Raw genomic sequence first — 12,553 nt, forward strand, 5'->3', positions numbered from 1 at the left:
TGAATAAAAATTTGAACTCAAAGGTAATAAGTGTATTTGGCATATATTTACCAGTTGATAGATCTCTCTTTTTATAGAAACAGTTAAAGCTTAACCTTTCATGTCTGAAAATATGTTTATACTATCTTTGTACTTAATTGATAGTTTGCTGGCTTTAGAATTTTAGGTTGGAAGTCATGCTTCCTTAGAATGTTGAAGGCATTTCTCAGTTATCTTCCGGCTTCCAGTATTGCTCCTGGAAAGTTTGCAGCTAATTTTTGGATGTTGATCTGTTCCCACCCTCTTCCCTGAAAGCATTTGGAATTTTCTTTTTGGCTTGCTTTTCTGAAATTTAAAATTATGAATCTTGGTTAGAATCTATTTTCGTTTATTTTGCTTGACTCTCTGGAGCCCTTTCAGTCTGGGTAACAAGCCCTTGAATTCTGGGATATTTTTTTGAATTCCTTCATTGTTGATTTCCAATCCGTATTTTTCTGTGCTGTCTTTCTAGAGCTACTATTATTTGGATGTTGACCTGAATTGATCAACAGATTTAATTGTTTTCACTTCTGAGTTTTTTTCTGTATCGTTAGGAAGATTTCCTTGACTTTTCTTCCAACCTTCCTAATGAGTTTTTTTCTGTGATGTTATTTTCTCTCTTTAAAAATCTTGCCCACTTAGTGTGCAATCCAATGGTTTTTAGTACAGCCAGAGGATTGTGCAACTACCACACACCACAATCAATTTTAGAACATTTTCATTACCCAGAAATAAAGCTCTGTACCCATTGGTAGTCATACCCCTATTTCTCCACATCCTCTCAGCCTTAGGGCAACATTAATCTGCTTTCTGCCTCTATGGAGTTGCCTATTCTTAACACTTCATATAAATGGAATCATATAATACATGGTCTCCTGTCACTGGCCTTTTTCATTTAGCATAATGTTTTCAAGGTCCATCCATGTTGTAGCATGCATCAGTACTTCATTCCATTTTATTGCTGACATTCCGTCATGTCTATACCACATTTTGTTTATTCATCACTTGATGGACATTTGGGTTGTTTTCACTTTTTGACCACATGAATAACTCTGCTATGAACATTTGTGTACAAGTTGTGTGAACATTTTTTTTTTTTTTTGAGACAGAGTCTCACCCTGTCACCCAGGCTAGAGTGCAGTGGCACAGTCTCAGCTCACTGCAATGGGTTCAAGTGATTCTCCTGCCTCAGCCTCCCGAGCAGCCAGGATTATAGGCACATGCTCCCACAGCTGGCTAATTTTTGTATTTTTAGTAGAGACAGGGTTTCACCATGTTGGCCAGGCTGGTCTCAAACTCTTGACCTCGTCATCTGCCTGCCTCGGCCTCCCAAAGTGCTGGGATTACAGGTGTGAGCCACTGCGCCTGGCTGTGAACATGTGTTTTATACTCCTTCGGGTATACCTAAGAAGTGAAATTGCTGGCTTCTATGATAACTCTAATGTTTTGAGGAACTGCCCAGCTGTTTTTCCAAGTGTGCCATTTAAATTTCCACCAGCAGTTGGTGAGGGTTCCAGTTTCTCTACATCCTCAACATTTGTTCTTGTTCATCTTTTGAATTGTATTTATCCTACTGGGTGTGATTTGGTACCTCAGTTTTGTTTATTTGTTTTGTTTTTTTGAGACAGAGTCTCATTCTGTCACCCAGGATGGAATGCAGTGGTATGGTCATAGCTCACTGCAGCCTCAATCTCCTAGGCTCAATCAGTCCTCCCACCTCAGCCTCCTGAGTAGCTGGGACCACAGGCACACACCAGCATGCCTGGCTAATTTTTAAAATTTTTAGTAGAGATGAGGTCTCGCTATTTGTGCAGGTTGGTCTTGAATTCCTCAAGCTCAGTGATCCTCCTGCCTTGGCCTCCCAAAGTGCTGAGATGATGGGCATAAGCCACTATAAATGTCTGGTACTCCAGTTTGATTTGCATTTTCCTGATGGTTAGTGACGCTGAGTATCACTCAGTCATTGCCACCAGCCTGTGCACCGTGTCCTCTTGCTGCTCTGCTGCCCTGCTCCTTCACCTGTCACAATGGAAGAAGAGATTGCCATGCTGGTCATTGACAGTGTCTCCGGCATGTGCAAAGCTGGTTTTGCTGGGGATGATGCCCCCCTCTGAGACATTTTCCCCTCCATCGTCGGGTACCCTGGCCAGAAGGACTTCTATGTAGGTGATGAGGCCCAGAGCAAGCATGGCATCCTGGCCTGAAGGTGGGAACCCTGGCCCCATCGAGCACAGCATCATCACCAACTGGGATGACATGGAGAAGATCACACCTTCTACAAAGAGCTGCATGTGGCCCTGGAGGAACACCTGGTGCTGCTGACCAAGGTCCCTGTAAACCTCAAGGCCAACAGAGAGAAGATGACTCAGATCATGTTTGAGACTTTCAACACCCAGGCCATGTATGTGGCCATCCAGGCCATGCTGTCCCTCTACACCTCTGGGCACACCACTGGCATTGTCATGGACTCTGGAGACAGGGTCAACCATGTGGTGCCCATCTGCGAGGACTACATGCTCCCCCACGCCATCCTGTGTCTGGACTGGCTGGCGGGGACCTGAACAACTACCTCATGAAGATCCTCACAGAGTGCAGCTATAGCTTTACCACCATGGCCAAGTGGGAGATCCTTCAACGAGAAGCTGTGCTATGTCACCCTGGACTTTGAGCAGGAGGTGGCCACTGCCGCATCCTCCTCCTCCCTGGAGAAGAGCTAGGACCTACTCAACAGCCAGGTCATCACCATTGGCAATGATCAGTTCTGGTGTCTGGAGGCCCTGTTCGCCTTCCTTCCTAGGCATGGAATCTTGTGGCATCCTCGAGACCACCTTCAACTCCATCATGAAATGTGATGTGAACATCCTCAAAGACCTATACGCCAACACAGTGCTGTCTGGTGGCACCACCATGTACCCGGGCATTGCCAACAGGATGCAGAAGGAGATCACTATCCTGGCACCCAGCACCGTGAAGATCAAGATCATTGTGCCCCCCAGAGTGCAAGTACTCTGTGTGGTTCCGCGCTTCCATCCTGGCCTCACTGTCCACCTCCAGCAGATGTGGATTAGCAAGCAGGAGTACGAGCAGTTGGCCCCTTGTTTTTCCACTGCAAATGCTTCTAAATGGACTGCAAGCAGATACGTAGCATTTGCTGCAAGGGTTAATTCAGAAGTATAAATTTGTCTTTGGCACATGCATATACCTCATTCTAGCCTCATGAAACTGGAATAAGCCTTCAAAAAGAAATTGTCCTTGAAGCTTGTATCTGATATCAGCACCGGATTGTTGAACTTGTTGCTGATTTTGACCTTGTATTCAAATTAACTGTTCCTCCTTGGTATTTGTAGAATACCTGTATATATCTTTGATTTCACCCCTTCGTACATGTGGCTTGGTCACTTTGTGGCTGAGATAAGAACATGCTTGTGGAAGACAAGTCTGTGGCTTGAAGAGTCTGCATGGCCAGCAGTCTCCAATCTTTACAGGATATTAATGTGTTGGGGCTGAGTGTTCTGGGATTTCTCTAGAGGCTGGCAGGGGCTCTTGAGTTAGTGGTTTCTGTCCTGCTGGTCTGTCAAGGTTGGAAATGTCCAAGCCATAGGACCCAATTTCCTTTCTTAGTTGATGTTTTCCTGCCAGAAAACCGTGGGCTGTTACTTGCCTTGAGTTGGAAGCAGTTTGCATTTATACCTGTAAATATATTCATCTTTTTAATTTATGTAAGTTTTTTTGTATGCAATTCTCGATTCTTTAAAGAGATGACAACAAATTTTGGTTTTCTACTGTTATGTGAGAACATTAGGCCCCAGCAACACATCACTGGACGTTGAGTATCTTTTTATGTGATTTTGACTATTTGTGTATATGTTTTTTGGAGAAATGTCTATTCAAATCTTTTGCTATTTTATAATTGGGTTGTCTTTTTATTATTGAAATATGAGTACTTTATATATTGTGGATATCAAATGCTTATCAGATACATGATTTGCAAATATTTTCTCCTATGAGTTGAATTTTTATTGATAGTATATTTTGAAGCACAAGAAATTTTAATTTTGTTAAAGTCCAAATGTGTTTATTTTTCCCTTTGTTGGTTGTGGTTTTGAGGTCATATCTGTTAGTTAATCCAAGGTCACAAAGATTTATGGCTATATTTAATTTTAAGAATTGTATAGATTTAGCTCTTAAATTTAAGCCCTTCATTTTGAGTTCATTTCTGTATGTAGTATGAAATCATGGTCTAAATTCATTATTTTGCATATGAATATATGGTTGTCCCAGCACCATTTGTTCAGAATACGCTCTTTTTCTCCATTGACTTGGTACCCTCACCAAAAGTCAGTTGGCTATAATATGTGAAGGTTTATTTCTGGGCCTTTCGCCTATTTATGTTTTTAGCTTCCAAGAGCTCTTTATTTTTCTCCAGTTGCTTCCTTATTCATCCTGTTTTTCTGTCATGGAGTCATTATCTTTGTGAGAATATTAACAATGACCTTTAAAGCTTTCATTTCTCTGCATAGTCTCTGTTTCTCCAGGTTACTTTTGTTGTTGTTGTTGATGGGTTTGATCTCTGTGTTTTATTCCATAGTCTATTAAAACATGTATTATTCTCAATTGTCTGCTCAAGAAAAAAGACAGAGCACTAAAGGCTAGTTGAAAGCTCTGTCCATTTGGGTAGAGCTTACCAGCTGTGGGCCTCACTGTCAGATGATCCAGTAGACCTTATCAGTATGGCAGTATCTAAATTGTTTTTCTTAACTTAGAAAGCTCTCTCTTACTCTTCGTGAAAGGGTATGATCATAGCTCCCAGCGTTCTACAATTTCAGTGTGGAGTGGACTGGGTTCTTTCAACTGTTAGAAAGTAAGCTTTCCCTTCGTTCTACCTGTTTTCAGTAAAGCATCTGCATCTTCAAAAGTAATTGTGGCCTCTAGGCCAAAAACCCCGCTTTTTAACTTCTTCAGAGAATAAATTCTGGTTTCCTGCATGGATTAAAGAGTTCCAGGGTGTTGAGTCACCCAGCCAAGCATAACAGTGGAGATGACATAGAGGCCTAAGTCTTACTTAATAATCAGCTAACCTGTATATACAACACCACTTCCAGAAACTTTTGTATGTTCCATGGTATAAACCAGGCTGCTTTTTCCCACTGCTGGCTTAGGACTCAGCTTTCTCAAATCTGCAGTCAGTTACCGCTGCTTCCATTCTCTAATACCCACAATTTTGTTGCTGCCATTTCTTCTTCCATTCTCTTCATCCTTGTGGGTTTATAAGTAAAAACCAAAAATAAAGCAACCCTTTACATTTATTATAGTTGGATTTCTGGAGGTAAAAAGTTAACTATTTGTGTTCATTCTGTCATCTTTAACCAAAAGACAGAATATTAAACAATATTTCTGCTATTGGTTTGTAATTTATGTTATATGTGCATTGGAGCCAAGGATAAAATCTTTGAAATTTGTTGAGGCTTGCTTTATAAGCCTTGGATTGATTGATTTTTGTAAATGTTTCCTATGTGCTTAAGAAGAATGTATTCTATAATTGTTGGTATCTAAAACATTTGTTGGCTCAAACTTGCTAATTATTATATAAATATTCACATACTTGGTAATTTTCTTGTTCTTAATTTATCAATTATCTAGAGAGGTTTGTTAAAATCTGCCACTTCAATTGTAGACTTGTCAGTTTCTTCTTGTAAGTCTGTCAACTTTTGCTTCATATATTTAGAAGCTATGAATTAGGGCCATACATGTTTCTGAGTAGTTCTGTCTTCTTGCTAGATTACTCCTGTTAATTATATATAAAAGGCCTCTTTTTTTCTCCATCAATGCTTTTTGCCATTAGTTCTATCTGTCATACAGTTTTGTCTAATTTTAGCCTGGTATATCTTTTTCTATCCCTTTACTTTCAGCCTTTCTATGTTTATATGTTTTAGGTGTATCTCTTGCAAAACAGCCTATAAATGAATTTTTAAAAATCAATCTGACAATATTTATCTTGAAGTTTTGCATTTATTATAATTACTGATCTGTTAGGTTTATTTCTACTGTTTGTATAATGCTCACTACTGTGTTTTTACTATTTATCATTTTATTTTTCTTTTCTTCTACCAGATTGCAAGCCCTCCCACTCTTTATTCAGTCCATTAATTTGGAAGTTATATATTCTGTTTGTATTATGTTAGTGAATGCTCTTAAAATTTTAAAGTTGCAGTTGACTTAAAGTCCAAATTCAGTCAAATTCTTTATCCTTCTCTGGAACAACTTCACAATCTTATTCTGATTATGTGTTGTTGTTGTCCAGTTTTTATATTTCACTTGTTTTTATATTCAAATTAGTTTTTGTTGTTGTTGCTCTGTGGCATGGATTTATACTTGAGTCTTAATTCCATTGTCTGCCTCATGCAGGCCTAAAATTTCATTTTTAGCTCTTGGTTAGACATCAACATTCAAGTCGGGTATTATTTGTAATACTGACAGGCTGGGAAAGAACACAAATGTCCATTATTATGAATCATCTACCCAATGGTACACAATACAATCATAGAAAGAAACTTGTTTCTCAGATATAAGTGAAAAGAGTAGGGTTTTATAGTAATATGTATAATATGCTTTTATTTAAGAAATGGGAGAAGTATAAATATGCATTTATTTATATTTTCAAAAAGAAACACTGGAAGGATAAATGAAAAATTAGTAAAAAGGATTAACTGTGGATGATGTGGTTGGTAGAAAACTGTGTGGACAGCACAGGCCATAAAACTTCTCTTAGCTATGCAGTACTTTTTTATTCAGGACCAGACAATGAGGAACTCTTAATATTTAAAGGCTAGGTAAAGGAAGGGGAGGAGCAAAAGTGGGTGAGAAGGAGGGCCAGGGAAATAGGAAAAAAGGTATTCTCCCACCTTTGGCAAACACCAGGAACTGAGGAGTCCTGACTTTCTCATCCTCTGTGTGTATACCCTCTTTAGGTAACACTACTTATGCTTGGCAGCTAATTTGGTTGATCAGCATATTTCCTTCATAGTGCATATCAGTATCAGTAATTATTTGTATACTTATTTGTTCTTGCTCTATTAGAATGTAAACTCTGTGAGGGCTTGGGTAGTGCTTAGAATAATATTTGTGACATAGTAGGTCCTCAAGTAATATTTGTTGAATGAATGAGTAGAGAGGTATTGGGACATGAAAATGCATGGCATATTTGAAGAACATAAACAGTTCATTACGATGGAGTATAATTACTGTGTGTTGGAAGGAGGTCAGGTAGTAGGGTAAGACAAGGCTGGGAATTGCTTAATACTCAGAGTTTGAAGCTTTAAAACCTGGATTCATTTCTTGTAGCTCTCAGATATTAAGATAGTTACATTAGGCTTAAGTTAATGTTGTAAATAATTTGCCTTTAAATATACTTACATTTCCCTTGCTCCTACCCTCTTTGGTCACACTACTATGACCTTGAACTTCGAAGAAAAATGTGTATAAATCCTCGCCATTGGGACTTATTGTTTAAAATATTTCTAACTGGCCTGTAATAGTAAACATTAATGTGTTTGTTCAGCTCATGATGCTCTCCTTTTTCTAAGAACTCTTCCTACTCCCTATATTTAGTTGATTGGGCCAGGGATAGACAATGGATCTAAGCCAGGCTAATCTCTGAAAACCTGAAACTGGGCTCAAGACACACTAATTGGAACTAGTGAAAAGCCAGAGATGAGAGAGAGGAGAAATTTGGTTCCTGATGATTTTGCAGGTTCTGATTCCAGTTTCTCAAAAGGTGCAGCTTTGGAGTTCTCTGAGATATCCCTATATCCTTGCAATAAATTCTGTTTTGTTAAAGTAATTTATAGTGGGTTTCTTTCTTGTTATCAAAGGGACTTGAAAATACCGTTCTCCTTCAAGAATTACTAATTTTAAATTAATTATATCATTACACATCTGTTTAATACTTCATACCTTACTAAATAGGTACTGTCATTAATTATTCTCCTCACAACAATGTGAATATTAATGGTTTTTCAACTAGATAAATGAGGAAACTGAGGCCCAGATTCATGAAATGATTGGCCCAAGTTCTTAAATATATGGTTGATCAGCTTATATTAAAACCCAGGTGTTATTTTTAGCCCAGTGACTTTCTATGCATCATTGCATTCTAAATTAGCCTAAGGTTGTCACAAAGGTTATTTTCATAACATAGAGTTTCATCTTCTCCAAAGCAGTAGAATTGAGATTGTAGGGAAAAGCTTTTACATTAAATGCTTAGATAATATAATGAAAAATCTGTTATTCTATTTGGAGGAAAATTACTTTGGGTACAATTGATATGATATCAATTGCTATGATATATGGTTTTTAATAACCAACACAGGTGGAGGCTTATAATAAAAGGATGCCTTGCTATTATAGTAGAAGAATGAAATAACCTGTAGTTCACGTTTATCTGAGAATGCTACTCAGTTTTATTTCTTCTTAGCCTTGCAGTATACTTTAAATTAAAAAATTAAATCCTCAGGGTCATTATTTTAAAAGATATTCTAGTCTTCCTCTTCCTTGATAACAAATTCCTTATATATTAAGAATTACTGGAGCAATATTTTATCCTGTATATGGCCAGTGATTTAAAGGATGTTTTCCATTTCTGAAATTGCATTAGGAGTACATAAATGCTTTGTTAAAGTTACTCATTTATTTAGTAAAGCAAGTATGATACCTATTTGCAACACTAGGCCACACTTGGGATTTTTAAAACAATGAGTTAGTCACTGTCTTTAAAGAGCATATAGCTGTTAATATTACTGGCCAATATTCCTTGAATACTATTTGCCAGTCACTGTTGTAAATACTTTAGATCATATTTGATGATCTAAAGTATTGTAATGTAGTTTGATCTTCAATACTGAAGATCACTTAATCTTCACAACAATCCTGTGAGATATATATTTATTATCACCGTTTTATAGATGAGGATATTGGGGTACCTTTACAGAAAAGGGTAGAGTAACAAGTTCAAGTCACATAAGTAGTAATTTGTAAAGCCAGGACTAGAATACATATCTGACTCACTGCAAAGTTCATGCTTTTTCTTCTTATGCTATGCTGGCTTTAGAGATGAGGAAAAGCAGGCTAGTGGGGAGGCTAATAAATAATACCAGTGTGAGGCGATAGCTTCCTGGAATAAGTGCAGTCATATTACCACCTTTCTTGAATTTCCTCAGTTGTGATTTTAGATAGTCTGCTTGTCCCTATGAGCCATTAAAATGTTAGGCAAAATCTAGTGTTTTAGTACATAAAATACATTTCTCAGATTGTTTTTTGAACCTAAAAGTAATATATTTCTTTTCTCAGACTGTGTGTACATCACTTATGGTAATATCACCATGGGAAATGAGAATGGAGCAAAAAATGATTTCAAGGGAATCATACTAATAATACATACATTTTTATCAGTCATTACTAGGTGTGAGACACTATGCTAAGTGTTTTACTCATTTTAATTTAACCTCACAACAATTCTGTTAGGTAAGTATTATTACTCACCAAAGCTAAGAAAGGTTAAGTAACGTGTCTAACCTCACGTGGTTCATTAGTGCTAGAACTGCGTTTTGAACTATCCCATTACAGACCTCTTTGAAACTGCTTCTGGAAACAAATTTGATGTCATTCAAATGGCCCAGAGTTGCTAAGATTACAACATGTCAAATGCCTCTGTAGTGACAGGTGGTTTGAATAACAAGATTGATTAAAGTTAACTTTTACGTGAAAAATTGTGTAGCTTTAGTTGAAAGAAGAAATGTTGAAGGAAGACTGAGCCAGCTGCTGACCAGTGGAATAGAATTTGACAGGGAGAAGTGTTGGAAGTGGAGTTACAGTTTCCTCTCTTATTTTTTTCTGATTAACTTTACTACTCAGCACAGGTTTACGATGGGGCAGTCTCGCTACAGTGTCTCTATGATCTAGTCTCACACTTGTAGGTTAATGTGTAAAATTAAGCATTGAGCTTGATATCAGTAACCCAATTGCGATGGTTTCACTCCCAAGAAAATTAATATAAGAATAACTGTAAGCACGGCTATAGATTTTAATCAAACTTTGCATAGCATTTTTTTTTTTAGAAAAATATTTTATTTTTCTTTTAAGTTCCAGGGCACATGTGGAGGATGTGCAGGTTGGTTACCTAGGTAAACATGTACCATGATGGTTTGCTGCACCTATGAACCCATATCCTAGGTGTTAAGCCCAGCATGCATTAGCTGTTTTTCCTAACGCTGTTCCTCCCCCAACCCCAACCCCGACAGGGCCCAGTGTGTTGTTCCCCTCCCTGTGTCCATATGTTCTCATTGTTCAGCTCCTACTTATAAGTGAGAATATGTGGTGGTTGGTTTTCTGTTCCTATATTAGTTTGCTGAGGATAATGGTTTCCAGCTCTATGTCCCTGCAAAGGACATAATTTCATTCCTTTTTATGGTTGCATAGTATTCCATGGTGTATATGTACCACATTTTCTTTATCCAGTCTATTACTGATGGGCATTTGGAGTGATTCCACATCTTTGCTATTGTGAATAGTGTTTCCATGAACATGCATGTGTGTGTATCTTTGTAACAGAATGATTTATATTCCTTTGGGTATATACCCAGTAATGGGATTGCTGGGTCAAATGGTATTTCTGGTTCTAGATCTTTGAGGAATCACCACACTGTCTTCCACAATGGTTGAACTAATTTACATTCCCACCAACAGTGTAAAAGCATTTTTATTTCTATGCAACTTTGCCAGCATCCTTTGTTTCTTGACTTTTTAATAATCACCATTCTGACTGGTGTGAGATGGTATCTCATTGTGGTTTTGATTTGCATTTATCTAATGATAGTGATGTTGAGCTTTTTTTCATATGTCTGCTGGCTGTGTGAATGTCTTCTTTTAAGAAGTGTCTGTTTATGTCCTTTGCCCACTTTTTAATGGGGTTGTTCTTTTCTCATAAATTTGTTTAAATTCCTTGTAGATTCTGGATATTGGACCTTTGTCAAGTGGATAGATTACAAAAATTTTCTTCCACTCTGTAAGTTGCCTGTTGACTGTGATGATAGTTTCTTTTGCTGTGCAGAAGCTCTTTAGTTTAATTAGATCCCGTTTGTCAATTTTTGCTTTTGTTGCAATTGCTTTCATCATGAAATCTTTGCCTATGCCTGTGTCCTAAATGGTATTGCCTAAATTTTCTTCTAGGGTTTTTATAGTTTTGAGTTTTACTTTTAATTCTTTAATCCATCTTTAGTTAATTTTTGCATAAGGTGTAAGGAAGGGGTCCAGTTTCAGTTTTCTACATATGGCTAGCCAGTTCTCCCAGCACCATTTATTAAATAGGGAATCCTTTCCCCATTGCTTGTTTTTGTCAGGTTTGTTGAAGATCAGGTGGTTATAGATGTGCAGTCTTACCTATGAGTTCTCTATTCTTTTCCATTGGTCTATGTGTCTGGTTTTGTACTATTACCATGCTGTTTTGGTTACTGTAGCCTTGTAATGTAGTTTGAAGTCCCATAGTGTGATGCCTCCAACTTTGTTCTTTTTGCTTAGGATTGTCTAGGCTATACAAACTCTATTTTGGTTCCATATGAATTTTAAAATAGTTTCTTCTAATTCTGTGAAGAATGTCAATGGTAATTTAATGGGAATGCCATTGAATCTGTAAATTACTTTGGGTAGTATGGCTATTTTCACCATATTGATTCTTCCTGTTCATGAACATAGGATGTTTTTAGTTTGTTTGGGTCCTCTCTGATTTTCTTGAGCAGTGGTTTGTAGTTCTTCTTGAAGAGGTCTTCGCTTCCCTTGTTAACTGTATGCCTAGGTATTTTATTCTTTTTAGCAATTGTGAATAGAGTTTATTCATGATTTGGCTCTCTGCTTGCCTGTTGTTGGTATATAGGAATGCTTGTGGCTTTTGCACATTGATTTTGTATCCTGAGACTTTACTGAAGTTGCTTATCAGCTTAAGCTTTTGGGCTGAGATGATCGATTTTCTAGATATAGGATCATGTCATCTGTAAAGAAAGACAACTTGACTTCCTCTCTTCCTGTTTGATTATCCTTTATTTCTTTCTCTTGCCTGATTGCCCTGATTCCAATCCTATGTTGAATAGGAATGGTCAGAGAGGACATCCTTGTCTTGTGCTGGTTTTCAAGGGGACCGCTTCCAGCTTTTGCCCATTCAGTATTATATTGGCTGTGGGTTTGTCATAAATGGCTCTTTTTATTTTGAGGTATGTTCCTTCAGTACCTAGTTTATTGAGAGTTTTTACATGAAGGGATGTTGAATTTTATCAAAGGACTTTTCTGTGTCTATTGAGGTAATCATGTGGTTTTTGTCTTTAGTTCTGTTTATGTGATGGATTACATTATTGATTTGTGTATGTTGAACCAGCCTTGCATCCTGGGAATGAAGCCAACTTGATTGTAGTGAATAAGCTTTTTGATGTGCTGCTGTATTCGGTTTGCCAGTATTTTATTGAGAATTTTGGCATTGATGTTCATTAGAGAT

At 37.5% G+C, this 12,553-nt stretch overlaps 1 protein-coding gene and 1 pseudogene across 1 annotated transcript in view; both read left to right on the forward strand.

Moving 5' to 3' along the window:
• The window catches only part of SYN2 (synapsin II), a 187,106-nt gene that overhangs the window by 64,276 nt on the left and 110,277 nt on the right, over window positions 1-12,553 (forward strand). The window lies entirely within an intron of this gene.
• On the forward strand, window positions 2,046-3,182 carry LOC135268893 (actin-like; annotated as a pseudogene).

This window comes from Aotus nancymaae, unplaced genomic scaffold (genome assembly GCF_030222135.1).
Source record: "Aotus nancymaae isolate 86718 unplaced genomic scaffold, 86718_ANA_hifiasm-v0.15.2.pri h1tg000046l, whole genome shotgun sequence".
NCBI classification, from domain to species: Eukaryota; Metazoa; Chordata; class Mammalia; order Primates; family Aotidae; genus Aotus; species Aotus nancymaae.